The sequence below is a fragment of the Syngnathus scovelli genome, chromosome 18, assembly GCF_024217435.2.
Source record: "Syngnathus scovelli strain Florida chromosome 18, RoL_Ssco_1.2, whole genome shotgun sequence".
NCBI lineage: Eukaryota > Metazoa > Chordata > Actinopteri > Syngnathiformes > Syngnathidae > Syngnathus > Syngnathus scovelli.
The window spans coordinates 3,703,437-3,720,653 of record NC_090864.1 but is presented as its reverse complement, the minus strand read 5'-3'; the positions used below and the strand labels follow the sequence as shown (position 1 = coordinate 3,720,653).

Below are 17,217 nucleotides of genomic sequence, written 5' to 3'. Positions count from 1 at the left end.
TGTTTTGCCTACCTATTCCACAACTTCCCGTTTACCAAAAATTCCAAATTTGAAATTCAACCAAATTCTCCAAAAATTTCGTTTTTCTAATCTAATTTCTACATTGTTCAACCGATTCAACCCATTCCAACTTTCAACTCTTCATCTTTTGCCTACCTATTCCACAACTTCCCACTTACCAAAAATTCCATATTTGAAATTCAACCAAATTCTCCAACATTTTGTTTTTCTACTCTAATTTCTACATTGTTCAACCGATTCAACCCATTCCAACTTTCAACTCTTCATCTTTGGCCTACCTATTCCACAACTTCCGACTTACCAAAAATTCCAAATTTGAAATTCAACCAAAATCTCCAAAATTTCGTTTTTCTACTGTAATTTCTACATTGTTCAACCGATTCAACCCATTCCAACTTTCAACTCTTCATCTTTTGCCTACCTATTCCACAATTTCCCACTTACCAAAAATTAAAAATTTGAAATTCAACCAAATTCTCAAACATTTTGTTTTTCTACTCTAATCTTTACATTGTGCAACCGATTCAATCCATTCCAACTTTCAACTTTTCATCTTTTGCTTACCTATTTCACAACTTCCCACTTACCAAAAATTCCAAATTTGAAATTCAACCAAATTCTGCAAAATTTCGTTTTTCGACTCTAATTTGTACATTTTTCAACCGATTCAACCCATTCCAACTTTCAACTCTTCATCTTTTGCCTACGTATTACACAACTTCCCACTTACCAAAAATCCCAAATTTGAAATTCAACCAAATTCTCCAAAATTTCGTTTTTCTACTCTCATTTCTACATTTCTCTACCGATTCAACCCATTCCAACTTTCAACTCTTCATCTTTTGCTTACCTATTCCACAACTTCCCCTTACAAAAAATTCCAAATTTTGAAATTCAACCAAATTCTCCAAAAATGTGTTTTTCTACTCTAATTTTCACGTTGTTCAACCGATTCAACTCATTCCAACTTTCAACTCTTCATCTTTTTCCTACCTATTCCCCAAATTTCCACTTGCCATAAATTCCACATTTTAAGATTTTAAACTCAACCAAATTCTCCAAAATTCTGAAATTCCACCAAATTCTCCAAAATTCCGTTTTTCACCTCTATTTTCTACATTTCTCAAGTAATTCAACTCGTTTCAGCATAATACGCCAGCATTCGCCAAGAAGTGATTCAAAGTCTTCGCCTTCACACGCAATTTCTCCAGAAATTGCATTTTCTAGTTATTATTATTCTTCTATTTTATTCTCCACACTTTTTTGTCCCGCTTCTTCTTCCACATAGTTCATCCGATTCACTCCGTTCCACTTTTGACGTGTTCCAAATATTCACGAGATGAGCGCTTCCATTTTTCTCGTTCCGAAAATTTTCCGATTTCGCAAAATTCGCGAACTTACGACAAATTTTTCCCCATTCATTCTTAATGGCAGATTCGACATTTCACATTTACATCATTCCACTTTTTTCTACATTGTTCAACCGATTCAACTCATTCCAACTTTCAACTGTTCATCTTTTGCCTACCTATTCCACAACTTCCCACTTACCAAAAATTCCAAATTTGAAATTCAACCAAATTCTCCAAAATTTCGTTTTTCCACTCTAACTTTTACGTTTTTCAACCGATTCAACCCATTCCAACTTTCAACTGTTCATCTTTTTCTAACTATTCCACAACTTCCAACTTATGAAAAATTCCAAATTTCCAAATTTGGAATTCAACCAAATTCTCAAAAATTTTGTTTTTCTACTCTAATTTCTACATTTTTCAACCGATTCAACTCATTCCAACTTTCAACTGTTCATGTTTTGCCTACCTATTCCACAACTTCCCACTTACCAAAAATTCCATATTTGAAATTCAACCAAATTCTCCAACATTTTGTTTTTCTACTCTAATTTCTACATTTTTTAACCGATTCAACTCATTCCAACTTTCAACTGTTCATGTTTTGCCTACCTATTCCACAACTTCCCGTTTACCAAAAATTCCAAATTTGAAATTCAACCAAATTCTCCAAAATTTCGTTTTTCTAATCTAATTTCTACATTGTTCAACCGATTCAACCCATTCCAACTTTCAACTCTTCATCTTTTGCCTGCCTATTCCACAACTTCCCACTTACCAAAAATTCCATATTTGAAATTCAACCAAATTCTCCAACATTTTGTTTTTCTACTCTAATTTCTACATTGTTCAACCGATTCAACCCATTCCAACTTTCAACTCTTCATCTTTTGCCTACCTATTCCACAACTTCCGACTTACAAAAAATTCCACATTTGGAATTCAACCAAATTCTCAAAAATTTTGTTTTTCTACTCTAATTTCTACATTTTTTAACCGATTCAACTCATTCCAACTTTCAACTGTTCATGTTTTGCCTACCTATTCCACAACTTCCCGTTTACCAAAAATTCCAAATTTGAAATTCAACCAAATTCTCCAAAATTTCGTTTTTCTAATCTAATTTCTACATTGTTCAACCAATTCAACCCATTCCAACTTTCAACTCTTCATCTTTTGCCTACCTATTCCACAACTTCCCACTTACCAAAAATTCCATATTTGAAATTCAACCAAATTCTCCAACATTTTGTTTTTCTACTCTAATTTCTACATTGTTCAACCGATTCAACCCATTCCAACTTTCAACTCTATATCTTTTGCCTACCTATTCCACAACTTCCGACTTACCAAAAATTCCAAATTTGAAATTCAACCAAAATCTCCAAAATTTCGTTTTTCTACTGTAATTTCTACATTGTTCAACCGATTCAACCCATTCCAACTTTCAACTCTTCATCTTTTGCCTACCTATTCCACAACTTCCCACTTACCAAAAATTAAAAATTAAAAATTTGAAATTCAACCAAATTCTCAAACATTTTGTTTTTCTACTCTAATCTTTACATTGTGCAACCGATTCAATCCATTCCAACTTTCAACTTTTCATCTTTTGCTTACCTATTTCACAACTTCCCACTTACCAAAAATTCCAAATTTGAAATTCAACCAAATTCTGCACAATTTCGTTTTTCGACTCTAATTTGTACATTTTTCAACCGATTCAACCCATTCCAACTTTCAACTCTTCATCTTTTGCCTACGTATTACACAACTTCCCACTTACCAAAAATCCCAAATTTGAAATTCAACCAAATTCTCCAAAATTTCGTTTTTCTACTCTCATTTCTACATTTCTCTACCGATTCAACCCATTCCAACTTTCAACTCTTCATCTTTTGCTTACCTATTCCACAACTTCCCCTTACAAAAAATTCCAAATTTTGAAATTTGAAATTCAACCAAATTCTCCAAAAATGTGTTTTTCTACTCTAATTTTCACATTGTTCAACCGATTCAACTCATTCCAACTTTCAACTCTTCATCTTTTTCCTACCTATTCCCCAAATTTCCACTTGCCATAAATTCCACATTTTAAGATTTTAAACTCAACCAAATTCTCCAAAATTCTGAAATTCCACCAAATTCTCCAAAATTCCGTTTTTCACCTCTATTTTCTACATTTCTCAAGTAATTCAACTCGTTTCAGCATAATTCGCCAGCATTCCCCAAGAAGTGATTCAAAGTCTTCGCCTTCACACGCAATTTCTCCAGAAATTGCATTTTCTAGTTATTGTGTGAAGGCGATGGCCTTCACACATATGTTATTCTACACCATTCTCTATTATTATTATTATTATTATTGTGTGAAGGCGATGGCCTTCACACATATGTTATTCTACACCATTCTCTATTATTATTATTATTATTATTATTATTGTGTGAAGGCGATGGCCTTCACACATATGTTATTCTACACCATTCTCTATTATTGTGTGAAGGCGATGGCCTTCACACATATGTTATTCTACACCATTCTCTATTATTATTATTATTCTTCTATTTTATTCCCGCCACTTTTTTGTCCCGCTTCTTCTTCCACATAATTCATCCGATTCACTCCGTTCCACTTTTGATGTATTCCAAATATTCACGAGATGAGCGCTTCCATTTTTCTCGTTCCGAAAATTTTCCGATTTCGCAAAATTCGCGAATTTACGACAAATTTTTCCCCATTCATTCTCAATGGCAGATTCGACAATTCACATATACGTCATTCCCCTTTTAAATTCACCTCATTCAGCACATTCAAACCACATTCGGAATGATTCTCGACATTCCCAAAATTCCCAAATTCAAAAATTTCACGTTTTCACGTTAAAAATTCCGACAAAATTTCACGAAATTTCGTTTTTCTACTCTAATTTCTACATTTTTCAACCGATTCAACCCATTCCAACTTTCAACTGTTCATCTTTTGCCTGCCTATTCCACAACTTCTCACCTATCAAAAATTCCAAAATTTCAAATTTGAAATTCGACCAAATTCTCCAAAATTTCGTTTTTCTACTCTAACTTCTACGTTTTTCAACCGATTCAACCCATTCCAACTTTCAACTGTTCATCTTTTGCCTACCTATTCCACACCTTCCCACTTACCAAAATTTCCAAATTTTCAATTTTGAAATTCAACCAAATTCTACAAAATTTGGTTTTTCTACTCTAATTTCTACATTTTTCAACCGATTCAACCCATTCCAACTTTATTCACTTTGGTCACCTCATCCTTACCATATTCACCCCCTTCACCCCCACTTCCACTATGCTTACAAAATTCAACCCTTGACCCCCACTTCCAGTGTGGCGGCCATCTTGGATTGACCCTGAAGTGCTCCCAATGAACCTAGAATGAACCGGAAGTGGCCCAAATCAAACCGGAAGTGACCTTAGGTAAACAGGAAGTGACCTCAGGTAAACCGGAAGTGACCCCAAATCAAACCGGAAGTGACCTTTTTAAACCGGAAGTGACCTTTTTAACCCGGAAGTGACCCCAAATAAACCGGAAGTGACCTCAGCTGGACCGGAAGTGCCTCTAATCAGACCGGAAGTGACCCAAATGGACCGGAAGTGACCCAAATCAACCCGGAAGTGAACTTATTTCAACATTAACTGCCATAAATAGCTACATTAGTCGCTAACTTTTGCATTTTTTGTCCGATTGAACCCGTTTCAACATTTTAACCCCAAAAGTGAACCTCCTGAAGCTGTTTTTTTACGTTTTGTTCCAAATTTCAAAATATTTTGGCGCAATTGCTTTTTCTTTTAATTCCCATTCATTCTCTATGGAGATTCAACATTTGCTCTCACGTCTACATTTTTTAACCGATTCAACCCGTTCCAACATTCAACTGTTCATCTTTTGCCTACCTATTCCACAACCTCCCACTTACCACAAATTCCAAACTTCAAATTTGAAATTCAACCAAATTCTCCAAAATTTAGTATTACACTTCTATTTTCCACATTTCTCAAGAAATTCAACTCATTTCAACATCATTCGCCATCATTCCCCAAGAAGTGATTCAAAGTCTTCGCCTTCACACGCAATTTCTCCAGAAATTGCATTTTCTAGTTATTATTATTATTATATTTTATTCTCCACACTTTTTTGTCCCGCTTCTTCTTCCACATAATTCATCCGATTCACTCCGTTCCACTTTTGACGTATTCCAAATATTCACGAGATGAGCGCTTCCATTTTTCTCGTTCCGAAAATTTTCCGATTTCGCAAAATTCGCGAATTTACGACAAATTTTTCCCCATTCATTCTCAATGGCAGATTCGACATTTCACTTTTACGTCATTCCCCTTTTAAATTCACCTCATTCAGCACATTCAAACCACATTCGGAATGATTCTCGACATTCCCAAAATTCCCAAATTCAAAAATTTCACGTTTTCACGTTAAAAATTTCGACAAAATTTCACAAAATTCCGTTTTTCACCTCTAATTTCTACATTTTTTGACCGATTCAACCCATTCCAACTTTCAACTGTTCATCTTTTTCCTACCTATTCCACACCTTCCCACTTACCAAAATTTCCAAATTTTCAATTTTGAAATTCACACCAAATTCTACAAAATTTCGTTTTTCCACTCTAATTTCTACATTTTTCAACCGATTCAACCCATTCCAACTCTATTCAGTTTGGTCACCTCATCCTTACCATATTCACCCCTTCACCCCCACTTCCACTATGCTTTCACAATTCAACCCTTGACCCCCACTTCCAGTGTGGCGGCCATCTTGGATTGACCCTGAAGTGCTCCCAATGAACCTAGAATGAACCGGAAGTGCCCCAAATCAATCCGGAAGTGACCTTAGGTAAACAGGAAGTGACCTCAGGTAAACCGGAAGTGACCCCAAATCAAACCGGAAGTGACCTTTTTAAACCGGAAGTGACCTTTTTAAACCGGAAGTGACCCCAAATAAACCGGAAGTGACCTCAGCTAGACCGGAAGTGCCTCTATTCAAACCGGAAGTGACCCAAATAGACCGGAGGTGACCCAAATCAACCCGGAAGTGAACTTATTTCAACATTAACTGCCCTAAATAGCTACATTAGTCGCTAACATTTGCTCTTTTTGTCCGATTGAACCGGTTTCAACATTTTAACCCCAAAAGTGAACCTCCTGAAGCTGTTTTTTTACGTTTTGTTCCAAATTTCAAAATATTTTGGCGCAATTGCTTTTTCTTTTAATTCCCATTCATTCTCTATGGGGATTCAACATTTGCTCTCACTTCTACATTTTTTAACCGATTCAACCCGTTCCAACATTCAACTGTTCATCCTTTGCCTGCCTATTCCACAACTTTCCACTTACCAAAAATTCTCTACAATTTCGTTTTTCTACTCTTTTCCACATTTTTCAACTGATTCAACCCATTCCAACTTTATTCACTTTGTTTACCTTATGCTTACCATATTCACCTCCTTCACCCACACTTCCAGTGTGGCGGCCATCTTGGATTGACCCGGAAGTGCCCCCAATGAACCCAGAATGTACCGGAAGTGCCCCATATCAAACCGCAAGTGACCTTAGGTAAACAGGAAGTGACCTTAGGTAAACCGGAAGTCACCCCAAATCAAACCGGAAGTGACCTTTTTAAACCGGAAGTGACCTTTTTAAACCGGAAGTGACCCCCCAAAAAACGAAAGTGACCTCAGCTAGACCGGAAGTGCCTCTAATCAAACCGGAAGTGACCCAAATAGACCGGAAGTGACCCAAATCAACCCGGAAGTGAACTTATTTCAACATTAACTGCCCTAAATAGCTACATTAGTCGCTAACTTTTGCATTTTTCTTCCGATTGAACCCGTTTCAACATTTTAACCCCAAAAGTGAACCTCCTGAAGCCGTTTTTTGTCCTTTTGTTCCAAATTTCAATATATTTTGGCGCAATTGCTTTTTCTTTTAATTCCCATTCATTCTCTATGGGGATTCAAGATTTGCTCTAACTTCTACATTTTTTAACCGTTTCAACCCGTTCCAACTTTCAACTGTTCATCTTTTGCCTGCCTATTCCACGACCTCCCACTTACCAAAAATTCCAAACTTCAAATTGGAAATTCAACCAAATTCTCCAAAATTTTGTATTACACTTCTATTTTCCACATTTCTCAAGAAATTCAACTCATTTCAACATCATTCGGCATCATTCCCCGAGAAGTGATTCAAAGTCTTCGCCTTCACACGCAATTTCTCCAGAAATTGCATTTTCTAGTTAGTGTGAAGGTGAAGACCTTCACACTATTGTTATTGCTGTCCTTTATTATTAGTGTGAAGGTGAAGACCTTCACACTATTGTTATTGCTGTCCTTTATTATTATTATTATTATTATTCTACTTATTCCGCTCACTTTTTTGACGCTTAACTCCTTCCACATACTTCAACCGATTCACTCCGTTCCACTTTTCACTTATTCCAAATATTCATGACACGGCTGCTTACATTTTTTTTGTTCGAAAAATTTTCCGTTTTCACAAAATTCACGATTTTGTGGCATTTTTTTCCCCATTCATTCTTAATGGCAGATTCAACATTTCACATTTTTGTTGTTCCAGTTTGAAATTCACTTATTTCAACACATTCAAATCACATTGGGGACATTCCCAAACTTGCCAAATTCAAAAATTTCACGTTTTCACTTTTAAAATTTGCACAAAATTTTGCAAAATTTCACAAAATTTAGTTTTTCACTTCTAGTTTCTACATTTTTCCACCGATTCAACTCGTTCCAACTTTCAACTGTTCATCTTTTGCCTACCTATTCCACACCTTCCCACTTAGCAAAATTTGCAAATTTTCAATTTTGAAATTCACACCAAATTTTCCAAAAATTTAGTTTTTCCCTTCTAATTTCTACATTTTTCAACCGATTCAACCCATTCCAACTTTATTCACTTTGTTCACCTTATGCTTACCATATTCACCCCCTTCACCCCCACTTCCACAATTCAACCCTTGACCCCCACTTCCAGAGTGGCGGCCATCTTGGATTGACCCTGAAGTGCCCCAATGAACCCGGAATGAACTGGAAGTGCCCCAAATCAAACCGGAATTGACCCCAAATGAACCGGAAGTGACCTCAGGTAAACCGGAAGTGACCCCAAATCAAACCGGAAGTGACCTTTTTAAACCGGAAGTGACCCCAAATAAACCGGAAGTGACCTCAGCTGGACCGGAAGTGCCTCTAATCAAACCGGAAGTGACCCAAATAGACCGGAAGTGACCCAAATCAAACCGGAAGTGACCATATTTCAACATTAAGTGCCCAAAATACCTACATTTGCGCTAACTTTTGCAAATTTTGCCCGATTAAACCCATTTCAACATTTTAACCCCAAAAGTGAACCTCCTGAAGCCGTTTCTTTCCTTTTGTTCCAAATTTCAGAAACTTTTGGTGCAATTTTTTTTTCTTTTAATTCCCATTCATTCTCTATTAGGATTCAAGATTTGCTCTAACTTCTACATTTTTTAACCGATTCAACTCGTTCCAACTTTCAACTGTTCCTCTTTTGCCTTCCTATTCCACAACTTCCCACTTACCAAAAATTCTCTACAATTTTGTTTTTCTACTCTAATTTCTACATTTTCAACTTATTCAACCCATTCCACCTTTCAACTGTTCATCATTTTCCTACCTATTCCACAACTTCCCACTTACCCAAAATTCCAAATTTTCAATTTTGAAATTCACACCCAATTTTCCCAAATTTCCTTTTTCCCTTGTAATTTCTACATTTTTCAACCGATTCAACTCTTTTCAACATCATTCTGCAACATTCCCCAAGTATTTATTCAACCTCTTCACCTTCACACGCAATTTCTTCAGGAATTGCAAATTCTAGTTATTATTATTATTATTCTACTTATTCCGCTCACTTTTTTGACGCTTAACTCCTTCCACATACTTCAACCGATTCACTCCGTTCCACTTTTCACTTATTCCAAATATTCATGACACGGCTGCTTACATTTTTTTTGTTCGAAAAATTTTCCGTTTTCACAAAATTCACGATTTTGTGGCATTTTTTTCCCCATTCATTCTTAATGGCAGATTCAACATTTCACATTTTTGTTGTTCCAGTTTGAAATTCACTTATTTCAACACATTCAAATCACATTGGGGACATTCCCAAACTTGCCAAATTCAAAAATTTCACGTTTTCACTTTTAAAATTTGCACAAAATTTTGCAAAATTTCACAAAATTTAGTTTTTCACTTCTAGTTTCTACATTTTTCCACCGATTCAACTCGTTCCAACTTTCAACTGTTCATCTTTTGCCTACCTATTCCACACCTTCCCACTTAGCAAAATTTCCAAATTTTCAATTTTGAAATTCACACCAAATTTTCCCAAAATTTAGTTTTTCCCTTCTAATTTCTACATTTTTCAACCGATTCAACCCATTCCAACTTTATTCACTTTGTTCACCTTATGCTTACCATATTCACCCCCTTCACCCCCACTTCCACAATTCAACCCTTGACCCCCACTTCCAGAGTGGCGGCCATCTTGGATTGACCCTGAAGTGCCCCGATGAACCCGGAATGAACTGGAAGTGCCCCAAATCAAACCGGAATTGACCCCAAATGAACCGGAAGTGACCTCAGGTAAACCGGAAGTGACCCCAAATCAAACCGGAAGTGACCCCAAATCAAACCGGAAGTGACCTTTTTAAACCGGAAGTGACCTTTTTCAACCGGAAGTGACCCCAAATAAACCGGAAGTGACCTCAGCTAGACCGGAAGTGCCTCTAATCAAACCGGAAGTGACCCAAATAGACCGGAAGTGACCCAAATCAACCCGGAAGTGAACTTATTTCAACATTAACTGCCCTAAATAGCTACATTAGTCACTAACTTTTGCATTTTTTGTCCGATTGAACCCGTTTCAACATTTTAACCCCAAAAGTGAACTTCCTGAAGCTGTTTTTTTTCGTTTTGTTCCAAATTTTAATTATTATTTTTTCTTTTCATTCCCATTCATTCTCTATGGGGATTCAACATTTTCTCTAACTTCTACATTTTTTAAACCAATTCAACCCGTTCCAATATTCAACTGTTCATCTTTTCCCTACCTATTCCACAACCTCCCACTTACCAAAAATTCCAAACTTCAAATTTGAAATTCAACCAAATTCTCCAAAATTTAGTATTACACTTCTATTTTCCACATTTCTCAAGAAATTCAACTCGTTTCAACATCATTCGGCATCATTCCCAAAGAAGTGATTCAAAGTCTTCGCCTTCACACGCAATTTCTCCAGAAATTGCATTTTCTAGTTAGTGTGAAGGTGAAGACCTTCACACTATTGTTATTGCTGTCCTTTATTATTATTATTATTATTATTATTATTCTACTTATTCCGCTCACTTTTTTGACGCTTAACTCCTTCCACATACTTCAACCGATTCACTCCGTTCCACTTTTCACTTATTCCAAATATTCATGACACGGCTGCTTACATTTTTTTTGTTCGAAAAATTTTCCGTTTTCACAAAATTCACGATTTTGTGGCATTTTTTTCCCCATTCATTCTTAATGGCAGATTCAACATTTCACATTTTTGTTGTTCCAGTTTGAAATTCACTTATTTCAACACATTCAAATCACATTGGGGACATTCCCAAACTTGCCAAATTCAAAAATTTCACGTTTTCACTTTTAAAATTTGCACAAAATTTTGCAAAATTTCACAAAATTTAGTTTTTCACTTCTAGTTTCTACATTTTTCCACCGATTCAACTCGTTCCAACTTTCAACTGTTCATCTTTTGCCTACCTATTCCACACCTTCCCACTTAGCAGAATTTCCAAATTTTCAATTTTGAAATTCACACCAAATTTTCCCAAAATTTAGTTTTTCCCTTCTAATTTCTACATTTTTCAACCGATTCAACCCATTCCAACTTTATTCACTTTGTTCACCTTATGCTTACCATATTCACCCCCTTCACCCCCACTTCCACAATTCAACCCTTGACCCCCACTTCCAGAGTGGCGGCCATCTTGGATTGACCCTGAAGTGCCCCAATGAACCCGGAATGAACTGGAAGTGCCCCAAATCAAACCGGAATTGACCCCAAATGAACCGGAAGTGACCTCAGGTAAACCGGAAGTGACCCCAAATCAAACCGGAAGTGACCCCAAATCAAACCGGAAGTGACCTTTTTCAACCGGAAGTGACCCCAAATAAACCGGAAGTGACCTCAGCTAGACCGGAAGTGCCTCTAATCAAACCGGAAGTGACCCAAATAGACCGGAAGTGACCCAAATCAAACCGGAAGTGACCATATTTCAACAGTAAGTGCCCTAAATACATACATTTGCACTAACTTTCGCAAATTTTGCCCGATTAAACCCGTTTCAACATTTTAACCCCAAAAGTGAACCTCCTGAAGCCTTTTTTTTCCTTTTGTCCCAAATTTCAAAAAATTTTGGTGCAATTTTTTTTTCTTTTAATTCCCATTCATTCTCTATTAGGATTCAAGTTTTGCTCTAACTTCTACATTTTTTAACCGATTCAATTCGTTCCAACTTTCAACTGTTCATCTTTTGCCTTCCTATTCCACAATTTCCCACTTACCAAAAATTCTCTGCAATTTTGTTTTTCTACTCTAATTTCTACATTTTTCAACTTATTCAAGCCATTCCACCTTTCAACTGTTCATCATTTTCCTACCTATTCCACAACTTCCCACTTACCCAAAATTCCAAATTTTCAATTTTGAAATTCACACCCAATTTTCCCAAATTTCCTTTTTCCCTTGTAATTTCTACATTTTTCAACCGATTCAACTCTTTTCAACATCATTCTGCAGCATTCCCCAAGTATTTATTCAACCTCTTCACCTTCACACGCAATTTCTTCAGGAATTGCAAATTCTAGTTATTATTATTATTCTTCTATTTTATTCCCGCCACTTTTTTGTCCCGCTTCTTCTTCCACATAATTCATCCGATTCACTCCGTTCCACTTTTGACGTATTCCAAATATTCACGAGATGAGCACTTCCATTTTTCTCGTTCCGAAAATTTTCCGATTTCGCAAAATTCGCGAATTTACGACAAATTTTTCCCCATTCATTCTCAATGGCAGATTCGACATTTCACATTTACGTCATTCCCCTTTTAAATTCACCTCATTCAGCACATTCAAACCACATTCGGAATGATTCTCGACATTCCCAAAATTCCCAAATTCAAAAATTTCACGTTTTCTCGTTAAAAATTCCGACAAAATTTCACGAAATTTCGTTTTTCACCTCTAATTTCTACATTTTTCGACCGATTCAACCCGTTCCAACTTCCAACTGTTCATCTTTTGCCTACCTATTCCACAACTTCCCACTTACAAAAAAATTCCAAATTTTCAAATTTGAAATTCAACCAAATTCTTCGTAATTTCGTTTTTCTACTCTAACTTCTACATTTTTCAACCGATTCAACCCATTCCAACTTTCAACTGTTCATCTTTTGCCTGCCTATTCCACAACTTCTCACCTACCAAAAATTCCAAAATTTCAAATTTGAAATTCAACCAAATTCTCCAAAATTTCGTTTTTCTACTCTAACTTCTACGTTTTTCAACCGATTCAACCCATTCCAACTTTCAACTGTTCATCTTTTGCCTACCTATTCCACACCTTCCCACTTACCAAAATTTCCAAATTTTCAATTTTGAAATTCAACCAAATTCTACAAAATTTGGTTTTTCTACTCTAATTTCTACATTTTTCAACCGATTCAACCCATTCCAACTTTATTCACTTTGGTCACCTCATCCTTACCATATTCACCACCTTCACCCCCACTTCCACTATGCTTACAAAATTCAACCCTTGACCCCCACTTCCAGTGTGGCGGCCATCTTGGATTGACCCTGAAGTGCTCCCAATGAACCTAGAATGAACCGGAAGTGCCCCAAATCGAACCGGAAGTGACCTTAGGTAAACAGGAAGTGACCTCAGGTAAACCGGAAGTGACCCCAAATCAAACCGGAAGTGACCTTTTTAAACCGGAAGTGACCTTTTTTAAACCGGAAGTGACCCCAAATAAACCGGAAGTGACCTCGGCTAGACCGGAAGTGCCTCTACTCAAACCGGAAGTGACCCAAATAGACCGGAAGTGACCCAAATCACCCCGGAAGTGACCTTATTTCAACATTAACTGCCCTAAATAGCTGCATTAGTTGCTAACTTTTGCATTTTTTGTCCGATTAAACCCGTTTCAACATTTTAAAGGGAAAAGGGAACCTCCTTAAGCCGTTTTTTGTCCTTTTGTTCCAAATTTCAAAATATTTTGGCGCAATTGCTTTTTCTTTTAATTCCCAGTCATTCTCTATGGGGATTCAAGATTTGCTCTAACTTCTACATTTTTTAACCGTTTCAACCCGTTCCAACTTTCAACTGTTCATCTTTTGCCTACCTATTCCACAACCTCCTACTTACCAAAAATTCCAAAATTCAAATTTGAAATTCAACCACATTCTCCAAAATTTAGTATTACACTTCTATTTTCCACATTTCTCAAGAAATTCAACTCATTTCAACATCATTCCCCAAGAAGTGATTCAAAGTCTTCGCCTTCACACGCAATTTCTCCAGAAATTGCATTTTCTAGTTGTGTGAAGGCGATGGCCTTCACACATATGTTATTCTACACCATTCTCTATTATTATTATTATTATTATTATATTTTATTCTCCACACTTTTTTGTCCCGCTTCTTCTTCCACATAATTCATCCGATTCACTCCGTTCCACTTTTGACGTATTCCAAATATTCACGAGATGAGCGCTTCCATTTTTCTCGTTCCGAAAATTTTCCGATTTCGCAAAATTCGCGAATTTACGACAAATTTTTCCCCATTCATTCTCAATGGCAGATTCTACATTTCACATTTACGTCATTCCCCTTTTAAATTCACCTCATTCAGCACATTCAAACCACATTCGGAATGATTCTCGACATTCCCAAAATTCCCAAATTCAAAAATTTCACGTTTTCACGTTAAAAATTCCGACAAAATTTCACGAAATTTCGTTTTTCACCTCTAGTTTCTACATTTTTCAACCGATTCAACCCATTCCAATTTTCAACTGTTCATCTTTTGCCTGCCTATTCCACAACTTCTCACCTACCAAAAATTCCAAAATTTCAAATTTGAAATTCAACCAAATTCTCCAACATTTCGTTTTTCTACTCTAACTTCTACGTTTTTCAACCGATTCAACCCATTCCAACTTTCAACTGTTCATCTTTTGCCTACCTATTCCACACCTTCCCACTTACCAAAATTTCCAAATTTTCAATTTTGAAATTCAACCAAATTCTACAAAATTTGGTTTTTCTACTCTAATTTCTACATTTTTCAACCGATTCAACCCATTCCAACTTTATTCACTTTGGTCACCTCATCCTTACCATATTCACCCCCTTCACCCCCACTTCCACTATGCTTACACAATTCAACCCTTGACCCCCACTTCCAGTGTGGCGGCCATCTTGGATTGACCCTGAAGTGCTCCCAATGACCCTAGAATGAACCGGAAGTGCCCCAAATGGAACCGGAAGTGACCTTAGGTAAACAGGAAGTGACCTTAGGTAAACCGGAAGTGACCCCAAATCAAACCGGAAGTGACCTTTTTAAACCGGAAGTGACCTTTTTAAACTGGAAGTGACCCCAAATAAACCGGAAGTGACCTCAGCTAGACCGGAAGTGCCTCTAATCAAACCGGAAGTGACCCAAATAGACCGGAAGTGACCCAAATCACCCCGGAAGTGACCTTATTTCAACATTAACTGCCCTAAATAGCTACATTAGTCACTAACTTTTGCATTTTTTGTCCGATTGAACCCGTTTCAACATTTTAACCCCAAAAGTGAACTTCCTGAAGCCTTTTTTTTTCGTTTTGTTCCAAATTTTAATTATTATTTTTTCTTTTCATTCCCATTCATTCTCTATGGGGATTCAACATTTTCTCTAACTTCCACATTTTTTAAACCAATTCAACCCGTTCCAATATTCAACTGTTCATCTTTTCCCTACCTATTCCACAACCTCCCACTTACCAAAAATTCCAAACTTCAAATTTGAAATTCAACCAAATTCTCCAAAATTTAGTATTACACTTCTATTTTCCACATTTCTCAAGAAATTCAACTCGTTTCAACATCATTCGGCATCATTCCCAAAGAAGTGATTCAAAGTCTTCGCCTTCACACGCAATTTCTCCAGAAATTGCATTTTCTAGTTGTGTGAAGGCGATGGCCTTCACACATATGTTATTCTACACCATTCTCTATTATTATTATTATTATTAGTGTGAAGGTGAAGACCTTCACACTATTGTTATTGCTGTCCTTTATTATTATTAGTGTGAAGGTGAAGACCTTCACACTATTGTTATTGCTGTCCTTTATTATTATTATTCTACTTATTCCGCTCACTTTTTTGACGCTTAACTCCTTCCACATACTTCAACCGATTCACTCCGTTCCACTTTTCACTTATTCCAAATATTCATGACACGGCTGCTTACATTTTTTTTGTTCGAAAAATTTTCCGTTTTCACAAAATTCACGATTTTGTGGCATTTTTTTCCCCATTCATTCTTAATGGCAGATTCAACATTTCACATTTTTGTTGTTCCAGTTTGAAATTCACTTATTTCAACACATTCAAATCACATTGGGGACATTCCCAAACTTGCCAAATTCAAAAATTTCACGTTTTCACTTTTAAAATTTGCACAAAATTTTGCAAAATTTCACAAAATTTAGTTTTTCACTTCTAGTTTCTACATTTTTCCACCGATTCAACTCGTTCCAACTTTCAACTGTTCATCTTTTGCCTACCTATTCCACACCTTCCCACTTAGGAAAATTTCCAAATTTTCAATTTTGAAATTCACACCAAATTTTCCCAAAATTTAGTTTTTCCCTTCTAATTTCTACATTTTTCAACCGATTCAACCCATTCCAACTTTATTCACTTTGTTCACCTTATGCTTACCATATTCACCCCCTTCACCCCCACTTCCACAATTCAACCCTTGACCCCCACTTCCAGAGTGGCGGCCATCTTGGATTGACCCTGAAGTGCCCCAATGAACCCGGAATGAACTGGAAGTGCCCCAAATCAAACCGGAATTGACCCCAAATGAACCGGAAGTGACCTCAGGTAAACCGGAAGTGACCCCAAATTAAACCGGAAGTGACCCCAAATCAAACCGGAAGTGACCTTTTTAAACCGGAAGTGACCCCAAATAAACCGGAAGTGACCTCAGCTAGACCGGAAGTGTATCTAATCAAACCGGAAGTGACCCAAAATAGACCGGAAGTGACCCAAATCAAACCGGAAGTGACCGTATTTCAACATTAAGTGCCCTAAATACCTACATTTGCTCTAACTTTTGCAAATTTTGCCCGATTAAACCCATTTCAACATTTTAACCCCAAAAGTGAAACTCCTAAAGCTGTTTTTTTTCCTTTTGTTCCAAATTTCAATAAATTTTGGTGCAATTTTTTTTCTTTTAATTCCCATTCATTCTCTATTAGGATTCAAGATTTGCTCTAACTTCTACTTTTTTTAACCGATTCAACTCGTTCCAACTTTCAACTGTTCCTCTTTTGCCTTCCTATTCCACAACTTCCCACTTACCAAAAATTCTCTACAATTTTGTTTTTCTACTCTAATTTCTACATTTTTCAACTTATTCAACCCATTACACCTTTCAACTGTTCATCATTTTCCTACCTATTCCACAACT

The 17,217-nt window shown here is 36.6% G+C and overlaps 2 long non-coding RNA genes across 2 annotated transcripts in view; both read right to left on the bottom strand.

Annotated features, from left to right (window-relative positions):
* The window catches only part of LOC137839673 (uncharacterized), a 146,236-nt gene that overhangs the window by 56,967 nt on the left and 72,052 nt on the right, over positions 1–17,217 (bottom strand). The window lies entirely within an intron of this gene.
* LOC137839672 (uncharacterized) overlaps positions 49–17,217 on the bottom strand; it is a 47,985-nt gene continuing 30,816 nt past the window's right edge. Inside the window, exon 2 of the long non-coding RNA XR_011085728.1 lies at positions 49–10,135. This is a non-coding gene — a long non-coding RNA (uncharacterized lncRNA). The remainder of the gene's footprint in view (positions 10,136–17,217) is intronic.